At 37.7% G+C, this 12,446-nt stretch overlaps 1 protein-coding gene across 2 annotated transcripts in view; it reads right to left on the bottom strand.

Annotated features, from left to right (window-relative positions):
• Positions 1–12,446, bottom strand: part of LOC124798480 (CCR4-NOT transcription complex subunit 10-B) — a 161,524-nt gene that overhangs the window by 52,815 nt on the left and 96,263 nt on the right. The window lies entirely within an intron of this gene.

The raw sequence follows: 12,446 nt of genomic DNA, 5'->3' as shown, positions 1-12,446 counted from the left end.
TGGGACCCACAATGAAATATCCCAGATTCATTTGTACCATTGTTAGATGTATATACATTACGGAAGATACAAAGGTAACAACTCACTACACAGTTGAGCAAATAAACAAGACTGAAAATGTTGCTGAGCTTTTGGATGAAGCCCCCTTACGAGCTAACTAGTACAGAATATAGATGCTCACATAGTGAAATACCTGCATGGCTACAGTGTCCTCAACAACAACATAACAGCAGCACTGTATCTTGAATGGGTGAGAGATGCAGTGCTTGTACAATGCAATTGGCTGAGACAATGAAGCCATACACATGTATACCTATGCGTAATCCGTACAAGATAGCTCTGAAGGAGAACATCGTCTGAAGGCCTACAAACAGCATTCTTTATGTCTCTATACCACTCAGAACCTCAACTACGGTTGAATTGTTACCTTCACTCTATCCATTACTTATATGCCACCCAGAACACTCCAATAACACACATAAATTTATCAATGACAAAAGATAACACTCATGCCAGCCTTTAAAACACTGCTTACTTGCCCACTGATGTCAGCAAAGTTTTGAACAATGTGATGCTAGGGAGTCACAAACAAGTGTAGATCAGCAACATATGGTATTGTCGAGAAACCTCTATAGATTAGAAAAGTAAAGTGTTAACACATAAGAAAAGATTTATACTATTGTCAACTAAAAATATATTATTCAGGCCTGAGATCAAGTGGATGGAAGGAAATAAAGAAAAGTTGCAGGAAGGTAGGAAATTAAGGACATGAGAACTGAACAAGTTGAAAGAAAGAGAGGCTAAGTGTGTTGAAGGGTCATTAGGCAACTATTGACTTGAACAGGGGAAGGGAATACTACAGAAGATGAATGGGGAGATTTGAGAGATGGTAAACCAGAGGTAGCAGATACTCAAATAGATAAAAAAACAACTATCACAAGAAATCCTTGGGAAATACACAAGATACTGAAATTAATTGACAAAAGGAGAAAGTACTAAATGAATCAAATGAAGCAGGCAAAAGGGAATACAGGTGTCTCTAGATGAAATTGGCAGGAAGTGCACCAGGACAAAGCAAGGAATGGATAGAGCAGAACTGGAAAACTGTCGAAGCATGCCTGACTATGGGAAATATGGATGCTGCCTATGGGAAAAGAGATGAAACAGCAGGAATATCCAGGGCTCAGATGGCAAGCAAGTACTAAGGAAAGAACATAAGCCTGAAAGATGGAAAGAATATAAGGAAAGGCTACATAAGAGAAATAAACTTGTAGATACCATTATAGAAAGGGGAGAGGAAGTAGATGAAGATGGGATGACAGATATGGAAGAATTTGACACATCACTGAAAGACCAAAGTTGAACAAGGTCCTGGGGTAGACAGTACTACCTCAGAGGTACAGAAATCCTTGGGAAGCCAGCCACAATAAAATTACACCATCTTGTATGCAATATATGTAAGGCAGAAGCAGCATTCTCAGAATTCAAGAAGGATGTAACTAATTCATTTCAAAAGAAGATAGGTACAGACAGGTATGAATATTACTCAACCATCATTTTAATAAAATGGTTGCAAAATAATGATAACTATTTATAGACAAATGGAAGGACTAGCGGAAGCCAACTTTGAGATAATCACTTTGGATTACAGAGAAATGTAGGAACACATGGACAATATTGACACTACAATTATCCCAAAAGAAAGATTGAAGAAAGGCAAACGTACATTTATTGCATTTGTACATTTAGAGAAAGTTTTTGACAATGTTGACTGGAATACTCTCTTTGAGATGCTGCTGGGATAAAATACAGGGAATGAGACGTTATCCATAACTTGTAGAGAAACCAAACAGCAGTTGCAAGAGTCAAAGGATATGAAAAGGAGGCAGTAGTTGAGGATGGAGTGAGCCTGTCCAAGATGCTTTCCAATCTGTACATTGAGCACCATGTGAAGAAAACCAAGAAGAAATTTGGAAAGGGAATTTAACTGGCATTGTAATCCTGTCACAGATTGCAAATGACTTGGGCTTGAACAGAATGGATAGTGTATTGAAAGGAGGTTATAAGATAAACACAGCAAAGGAAAGTTCTGGTGGAGTGTAAATAACTTAAAAGTAAAACAGCTCACTGAACAGTAGAGGCACTGACAACTCCAGGACTGCCAGGCTAGTATCCATTTTTACAGTAGTTACAAAAATCATCAAGAAAGTAATGTACTTAAGAGTGGTTAGCCATCTCAACAGTAATGGGATACTTAGTAAATCACAGTTCAGATTTCAAAAATGCTGTTCCCCTGAGACAGCAATATACAATTTCACTGTCCACATAATAGAGTCTTTAAATAGTAAAATGTCACCAACAGGAACTTTCTGTGACTTATCCAGAGCATTTGATTGTGTGAACCATGTCATTATGTTACAGAAATTACAATTCTATGGTAGAAATGGAACAGCATATGAGTGGTTTAAGTTGTAACTACAGAACAGGAAGCAAGAAGTTTCTTTATATGGTTTAAGTGATTTAAGGAAGTTTGCCACTTCATCTAACTGGGGTGAAATTACATTAAGTGTTCCACAGGGTTCAATCATGGGTCCTATTCTGTTCTCGATATATATGTGAATGACCTACCTTCTTATCTGAAACAAGATGATAAAGTGACACTGTTTGCAGATGATCCAAGTATAATTACTAATCCAGTCAAAGAATCTCCAATAGAAAATGATACAAATAATGTCTTTGGAAAAGTTATTAATTGGCTATCTAAGACTGGGATTGCTCTGAACTTTGAAAAAACACATGTACTAATTTTCTCCTACAGGGAGTACAGTTCCTTCAATAAATATAACACATCAATAGAAGTCAGTAGCCAGGGTAGAGCATACTAAGTTTTTGGGTGTACATATACATGACTATCTTAATTGGAAAATTCATATTTTGAATCTCCTAAAGTGACTAGGTTCAGCAACTTTTGTAATCAGAATAATTGCCAATTTTGAAGATACAGAAATTAGTAATCTAACATACTTTGCATACTTTCACATCCTGATATCATATGGAATAATACTTTGGGGTAACTCAACACTTAAGATAAAAGCATTCACTGCTCAAAAGAAAGTGATTAGAATAATGTGTGGGGCTCATAGTCGTACATCTTGTAGGCACCTGTTTAAAAGGTTAGGAATTCTTACAGCAGCCTCACAGTATATTTACTCAGTAATGAAATTTGTTCTCAACAAGGTGGACCAGTTTGAAAGCAACAGTGACATTCATGATTATAATACCAGAAGAAAGAAAGACTTACACTACCCTCTACTTAACCTATCTTTGGCACAGAAAGGGGTAAAATATGCTGCTGTAAAGCTTTTTGATTCATTACTAGATGAAATAAAATGTCTGACAGACAGCAGTAATAGTTTCAAAAATAAATTGAAATCATATGTCTTTGACAACTCCTTCTACACCATAGACGAATTCTTGAATAGGAATAAATAAATTTATATGTATAATACATGCATTTTGTGCCATTTACAGGAATGGAGTAGGTAATAAAAATTTAAGCTTTAAAATAATAATAATAATAAGGCCCTTGATTCATGTGTGTATTTCTTATGCACCTGAAACATTCCAATTCATAATGGTTACCGCTAGATTAATCAATGGAACACGTACTAACTAATTAATTAAATGTCAAGTGTGTGTGTGTGTGTGTGTGTGTGTGTGTGTGTGTGTGTGTGTGTGTGTCCTCTAGCTAACAAACTTTCAGTCTCGTTTGTGCGTTTATGTTCCTGTTGACAATTCCATGCCTCTACTGTTTGATGGGTTGTTACCATCACTCCTAAACTATATGCATGGTTATAAGATAAATATCAACATGAGTAAAACGATGGAAATGGAATGTAGCTGGATTACATTGGGTGAGTCTGAGGATTTATGTTAGCAAAAGTGACACTAAATGCAGAAGCTGAGTTTTGTAATTTGGGCAGCATAATAACTGAAGATGACCAAAGTAGAGAGGATATAAAATGCAGACTGGCAACAACAAGAAAAGTATGTATGGGAAAGAGAAATTTACCAACAAGATGTTAGGAAGTCTTTTCTATATGTATTAGTCTGGAGCATAGCCTCATACAGATGTGAAACTTGGATGGTAAACAGTTCATATACAAACAGAACAATTCAGAGGCTTCATTTACCATGATTCAGATTAGCTGGCTGTTTCTCAAGGAGTTCCTTGGGGAGTGGGGGAGTGGCCGTGTACGTAAGAAACAGTATTCCTTTTGAGTCCACAGACGTATCACGGCACTGCACAGAACAGATATTTGAATGTTGTGTAGGGGCAGTTGAATTTAATGAAACTAAACTTCTAACTGTTGTTGTTTATATGTTCCCTAACTCTGACTTCAGAGCGTTTCTGCTCAAGCTAGAGAGGGTTCTTGGTTCACTATAAAGGAAGTACCAGAAATTAGTTATATGTGCTGACTTCAATATTAATTTTGTATATGATTGTGCAAGAAAAAGGATGTTGGTAAATCTCCTAAACTCATATGATCTGATGCAGATTGTGCTTTTTCCAGCTATGGTGCAGGAGAACAGTAGCATAGCCATAGACAATATTTTTATTTATTCTTCATTACTAGATGGGCATTCTGTTAGTAAAAGGATGGATGACCTTTCAGACCATGATGCACAAACTTTAACACTAAAAGGGTTTTGCACACAAAAAAATGTCACATTAATTACAAGTTATGTAGGAAAGCTAATCCAATTGCAATAGAGAGTTTTTTAAACCTCATTAAGGAACAAGAGTAGCAAGATGTCTATGTAATGATAACATAGATGACAAATATAATGCTTTCCTTAATACATTTCTCACGCTCTTAGAGAGTTGCTTTCCATTAGAACGTTCTAAACAGGACACTAGCAGTAAAAGGCAGCCTGGGTGGCTGACTAGTGGGATAAGGACATCATGTAGAACAAAGTGGGAACTATATCAAAACGTTAGAAGTAGTCACAATCAAGCTACAGTAGCCCATCACAAAAAGTATTGTAAGGTGTTTAAAAATGTTATTAGGAAGGCAAAGAGTATGTGGTATGCAAATAGAATAGCTAATTCACAAGATAAAATTAAAACCATATGGTCAGTTGTGAAGGAAGTGTCTGGTTAGCACCACAAGTTCGACAATATAAAGTCACTTCATAGTAAAAATATTTCTATTACTGATAACTCAGATATATGTACAGTATTTAACAATCATTTTCTGAATAGTGCTGGTGAGTTAAATAAAAACTTAGTTTCTACAGGGAATCATATAACTCTCTTGGAAAATGCCTTTTTGAGACTGATGTCTGAAATACTCCTCTGTGATACTGACAAGGGGAAGATTGCGTCAATAATTAAATCACTGAAGACGAAGGACTCTCAGAAGGACTATAGCAGGATATTAGAGTACTGCGCTGCATGTGTTAGCCCTGTACTTAGCCATATTTGTAAATTTTCCTTTAAGAATGGCCAGTTTCCTGAATGATTAAAGTACTCAGTAGTAAAGCCACTTTAAAAAAACAAGAAAGGGATAATGTAGACAATTTTAGATCTATTTCTATCCATCAGTGTTTGCTAAAGTTATTGAAAATGCTGTGTATGTAAGGATAATTGATCATTTCATATCACATAATTTGCTATCAAATGTACAGTTCGGCTTTAGAAGTCATTTAACAACTGAAAACACTATATTCTCTTTTCTCTGTGGGGTACTGGATGGATTAAAAAAAAGGTTTAGAATTTTTTGATTTAACTAAGGCATTTGGCAGTGTTGATCACAAAATATTGCTCCAGAAGTTGGACCATTATGGAATATGGGGAGTAGCTCACAATTGGTTCACTTCTTACTTTAACAACAGACAGCAAAAGGTCATTATTCAGGGTGTTGAGAATGGATGTGATGTTGGGCCTGAGTGGAGTAAGTCAAATGGGGGGGGGGGGGGGGGGTGTCCCAGGAATCAGTCTTGAGGCCACTCTTGTTCCTTATTAATATAAATTATATGTCCTCTAGAATTACGGGTACCTCTAAAATATTTCTGTTCGATGAAGACACTAGCTTGGTAATAAAGGATGTTGTGTGCAAAAAAAATGGTTCAAATGGCTCTGAGCACTATGGGACTTAACTTCTGAGGTCATCAGTCCTCTAGAACTACTTAAACCTAACTAACCTAAGGACATCACACACATCCAGGCCCGGGGCAGGATTCGAACCTGCAACTGTGACGGTTGCGCGGTTCCAGACTGTAGCGCCTAGAATCACTCGGCCACTCCGGCCAGCTGTTGTGTGCAACACTGGCTCAGTTTCAAATAGTGCAGTTCATGACCTAAGTTCATGGCTTGTAGGAAATAAACTAATGCTAAATCACAGTAAGAATCAGTTTTTACAGTTTATAACATACAATTCAACAAAACCTGATGTTTTAATTTCACAGACTGGGCATATGATTAGTGAAACTGAACAGATCAAATTTCTAGGTGTTCAGGTAGATAGTAAGCTGTCGTGGAAAGCCCCCATTCAGGATCTTGTTCAAAGACCTAATGCTGCCATTTTTACTATTCGAACGATATCTGAAGTAAGTGATTGTTTGACATGAAAATTAGTCTACTTTGCTTATTTTCATTCACTTATGTCACACAGTATTATATTTTGGGGTAACTCTTTTGGGGTAGCTGTCACCACGGGCAACAAAAATGACCAACACAGCTGGGCACAAAGTTGAAATGAGCTTGGATGACATATTTGGATATGTCATTCCATACTGCTTCAACTGTATGCCTTCAAGTTTATATCATCACTTAACAGTCAGGCATACTTAGTATAATACACTACAGATTCAAGTGTAGCTTACAGGATTGCTGACACTGCCCCACCATGCTGTCTGCAATGTGATTTGGTAAGCTGCTGATGTGTATTGGTTTCCAAGCAATGATGACTACACTCTCAGGTTTACTGTGCACAGTATTGTTTAAACAGCAAAGTTGGCAGCCACACGGATCAAGATATTAGTGCTATTGATGAGTGGTTTCCACAGAATTGATGGATAATCAGGGGCTCCCATTTTTAGCCAATGAACAGATAGAAATAACACTTATAAAATGTATTCTTTGTGCAAACATACAGTTTCTAAATGAAACAATGCCTATTGACATTAACAAACTAAAAGTAGTGTAAATTTGAATGTCAGTGGGCTTTGTTTCAGGATTCTAGTGCAAGTTGTTTATAAGATATCATATTTTGAAAAATTCCCACACTGACACTTGTAGAATACCTGTGATAGCACACACTAAAGAACAACACAAGTTCAACACTAGTTATGTGGATTCTGACCAGTAACAAGACAACTGACCATCACAAGTTGTGTTCAAAATGACCACTAACAGTGGGAATACACGCTTCCTGTCTGGTAAGCAACGACTACTGCACACATGCTAGCATTTCAGTGGAGATGTCCAAGCAGGCCGCAGTAATATGTTGTTGCATATCATCGGGTGTAGTTAGTATGTCCCTGAAGACAGTGTCTTTCAGCTTTCCCCACAGAAAAAAGTCTACAGGCATCAAATCCAAGGAACAGGCCAGCCAAAGCACAAGTTTTGTGTGTCCAATCCAATAATATGGAAAATTTTTGTGAATGATATATACTGTAGTATTTCAGGCTCTATGGGCTGCACGGCCATCATGTTGGTACCACATGTTCCTCCGAGTCTGTATAGGAACATCTTCTAACATCCATGGAAGATGGTCTGTTAGGAGGCTGCGATACTTGTGAATGTTCAGTGTTCCATATATAAAAAAAGGGCCTATGAGCTGATGGTTCACAACCCCACACCACATGTTTAAACTCCATGTCTATCTCCAAATGTCTGCAACTTCAGTTTCTTCAGCATCTCCATGACATTCTTCCATAATCATAAAAACCTGTGACCATTCGTACTACCCTTCTACAACTACAGTTACACACATACTCCATAAGCCACCACACAGTGTGTGGTGGTTGGTATCCTGTACCACTACAAGTCATTTTCTTCCCCATCCCAGTTGCTGAGAGAGGGAGAAAAGACAACTGTCTATATGCCTCTGTATGAGCACCGATTTCTTGTATCTTATCTTCATGGTCCTTATGTGACACATACACTGGTGGCAGTGGGACCTTTCTGCAGTCAGCTTCAAATGCTGGTTCTTTAAATTGTGTCAATAGTGTTTCTCGAAAAGAATGTTGCCTTCATGCTAGGGATTCTCATTTGAGTTCCCAAAGCAACTCCATAGCATCTGCATGCTGTTCAAACCTATAGGTAAAAAATCTAGTGGCATGCCTCTGAACTGCTTCAATGTTTTCTGTTAATCCAAGCAGTTGTGGTTCACAAACACTGGAGTACTACACAAGAATAGGTGGCACTGGTGTCCTATATGTGGTTTCCTTTACAGATGAACCACACTTTCCCAAAATCCTCCAAATAATACGAAGTAGATCATTTGCCTTCCCTACCACAATCCTCACATGTTTGTTCCATTTCATACCACTTTGCAACATTATGCCCAGATATTTCAATGACATGACTGTGTCAAGCAGGATGCTACTAATGCTGTATCCAGACATTATGGGTTTGTTTTTCCTATTCATCTGCATTAACTAACATCTTTTTACATTTAGAGCTCACTATCATTCATCACACCAACCAGAAATTTTGTCCATCTCACCCTGTGTCATCCACTGTCACTCATTTTTCACACCTTGCCATACACCACAGAATTATCAGCAAACAACTGCAGATTGCTGCCCAGCCTTCTGCTAGATCATTTATGTATATAGAAAACAATAGTGGTCCTGTCACACTCCCCTGCAGCACTCCTGACGATACCCTCATCTCTGTTGAACACTCACCATCAAGGATAATGTAATGGGTTCTATTACTTAAGAAGTCTTTGAGCCCCTCCCATATCTGGGAACCTAGCCCATATCCTCATACCTTCGTTAACAGTCTGCAGTGGGGTACTGTGTCAAATGATTTCCAGAAATCTAAGAACAAGGAATCTGGCTGTTGCCCTTCATCCATACTTTGCAGTATGTCATCTGAGAAAAGGGCAGAATTTCACACAAGCAGTGCTGCCTAAAACCATGCTGATTCATTGACACTGACATTCGTTGACTCTAGAAATTCTAGAATTCTGCAGCAAACTGATGTTAAGGATACTGGTCTGTTCTCTTCCCTTCATTGTATACAAGAGTCATTTGTGCTTCTGCCCTGTTGCCTGGAGCTTTGTGCTAGGTGAGAGATTTGCAATAAATAAAAGCAAAGTAGGGGGCGAATGCCATAGAGTACTCTTTGTGAAACTGAACTGGGATTCCATTCGGACTTGAAAACTTATTCGTTTTCAACTAGTTTAGGTGATTCTCTATGCCAGGGATGCTTATTACTATGTTATCCTTATGAGACTCTGTGGAATGGCCAAATGATGGTATTTTTGTTGATTCTCCTGCATGAACAATTTCTGAAACATGGAATTTAAAACTTCGGTTTTTGTTTTGCTATCTTCAACTGCCATCCTAGACTGGTCAATAAGTAACTGGATGGAAGCCTTAGACCCACTTAGCGATTTTACATACAGCCAGAATTTTCTCATATTCTCAGCCAGATCTTTTGCTAAGGTAAAACAGTGGTAGTTGATGTACAGTAAATCTTTCCACAGATGCATGAATCTCTACTAAACCTTTGCCTGTTATCACTTGCACATTCTCTTTTGAACCGAGTATGTAACAGCCTTTGCTTTCTCAACATTTTCCGAATATAGTCACTAAACCATGGTCGGTCTTTTTCATCCTTAATCCACTTATTACCCACATTCATTTTCATGGCACAATTTACAATCTGTTTAAATTTTGCCCACAATTCTTCTATGTCCATCATAGTGGGACTAAATAATTGCAATTCATTATCTAAGTCAGATACTAACAACTACATATCTGCTCTTTCAAACAGAAATACTCTTCTAGCCTTCTAGATTGATTTATTAACTACTCTGTATACATTCAATATACCTCGTTAGTCCTATCTAGTATGGGTCCCACATATGAGCAACATTCTACGATGGGTCACATGAGTGTTTTGTAAGCAATCTCCTTTCTAGAATGATTGTATTTCCAAGCCTTCTTCACCTTCATGAAATGTTTCTGTTTATGCAGTCACTCACAGAGCCTCTTTCAATCTTCTCTTTTCTTCCACAGTCTATCCTTTCACGTTTCCTTCCACTGCAGTCCTCTTTACCTGGTTCTCCATCTTGCTTGTGGTCTTCTTCCAGTTCTGTCCACCTGTGAGCCCTTCTTGGTGGTTTTTCTTGTCCCATTCCCTTAATCTGGCCAAACCAGTTCAGCATATATCTTTCCATTGTTTCTTTTAGGGGATTACTCCGAAGTGTGTAATGTATAGTTTCATTCCTTATCCTGCCCTTCTTGTCTCACACAGGATTCCTTTTATTCTGCTCAGATCTTTCTTTGTCCAAGTCCAACAGTCCTTAAGTCAAAACTGGTAGATAATATGACTTGTATCTCATGATTCTTGCTCAGGTAGGTATTTTCCAATCCCCAATTATGTCTGACACACAATAACAAAATTTCAATCAATTTTCTATTCTCTCTGAAATTTCTTCCTTATTGTTTCCTATCTTGGTTAGCTAACTTCCTACATATTTAATAGCATCAACTTCTCTAATAATTTTTCCATTACTACTTACATCCTTCTTTTTTTTTCATTTGCCCTGCTGATTGAAGTACCTCACTTATGTTAAGCCTATTTACATGCCTGCTTTTTCAATGACCCTACATCAGGTATTTAGCTGTTCTTCCTGAATCATCATGTCATCTGCATATGCAATGATTTTCATATTATCTGCTGTTGACCCTTGGTGAACTTTCCTTCTAATGTTGTCCATGATTACATTGAAGAGCACTGGGGAGAGCACACTTCCTTGGTGAATCCCTCTCTCTATTCTAAACCATTCTCAATTTTTCATTTATTATTACACTATTCAGACATTATACATGTTTCTGATTCTGAATTGCAATCTGTCCAGATCTTGACATCTCTCTTCCCTTTTAAAAGTGTAGTAAACCTTTTCATAACTGTGAAAGCAACTACATTGTCATCCCAAATCCCCATTTTTTCCTACTAGCTAGTGAGCTGTAAATATGACACCCACAGCTCATCTTCTAGGTAAAAACCCTTGTTATTATTCTCTTAATTGTGGTTGTATCTTGTTCCCAATTTTCTGTAAAATTATCTTTTCATAAACCTTCATTATATTCCTCCGTAGTTCTCACAGAGTGTCTTCTTACTCTTTCCCTAGTGTCGTATCAATAAACTGAAGTCTCTTGCTTGCTTGACCTACGACTGAGTCTACATTATCATTCCACTTCATATCTCCGAAACTTAATAGATTAAAAATTTGCTTCAGTAGCTAGTAATTTTCTTAATTTATTCTACAACTAGTTTTGAAGCTTAAAGCTTATTTTTCAAGTGCCACCAAATAATTATGAAAATATAAATGGAAGGCTATTGAGCCAGTCAGTCATTGGTGATCACACCAATATCAAGCAAATGCATGGGAAGACAGGACCAGCAACTACAGTGTTATTTCTATGTCATGCTGCCTAAGCGGGTGCTGTGGTTGCTGGTTCTACACTCCAATGTGTTTGCTTGATGTTGGTGTGATCCTCATTGAGTGAATGGCCTAGGCCTAACTGCCACTCATTTGTTGTTGTTGATGTTGTTGTTGTTGTTGTGGTCTTCAGTGGAGAGACTGGTTTGATGCAGCTCTCCATGCTACTCTATCCTGTGCAAGCTTCAACCTACATCCTTCTGAATCTGATTAGTGTATTCATCTCTTGGCCTCCCTCTATGATTTTTGCTCTCCAATACTAAATTGGTCATCCCTTGATGCCTCAGAACATGTCCTACCAACCAGTCCCTTCTTCTTGTCAAGTTGTGCCACAAACTCCTCTTCTCCCCAATTCTATTTAATACCTCCTCATTAGTTATGTGATCTACCCATCTAATCTTCAGCATTCTTCTGTAGCACCACATTTTGAAAGCTCCTATTCTCTTCTAGTCCAAACTATTTACCATCCATGTTTCACTTCCATACAAGGCTACACTCTATACAAATACTTACAGAAACGACTTCCTTACACTTAAATCTACATTCGATGTTAACAAATTTCTCTTCTTCAGAAACGCTTTCCCTGCCATTGCCAGTCTACATTTTATACCTTTCCTACTTCGACCATCATCAGTTATTTTGCTTTCCAAACAGCAAAACTCATCTACTACTTTAAATGTATCATTTCCTAATCTAATTCCCTCAGCATCACCTGACTTAATTAGACTACATTCCATTAGCCTTGTTTTGCTTTTG

This window comes from Schistocerca piceifrons, chromosome 5 (genome assembly GCF_021461385.2).
Source record: "Schistocerca piceifrons isolate TAMUIC-IGC-003096 chromosome 5, iqSchPice1.1, whole genome shotgun sequence".
In the NCBI taxonomy this organism is placed as follows: domain Eukaryota; kingdom Metazoa; phylum Arthropoda; class Insecta; order Orthoptera; family Acrididae; genus Schistocerca; species Schistocerca piceifrons.
Note: the sequence above shows the minus strand (reverse complement) of the source record. Positions and strands in the feature narration are given on the sequence as shown.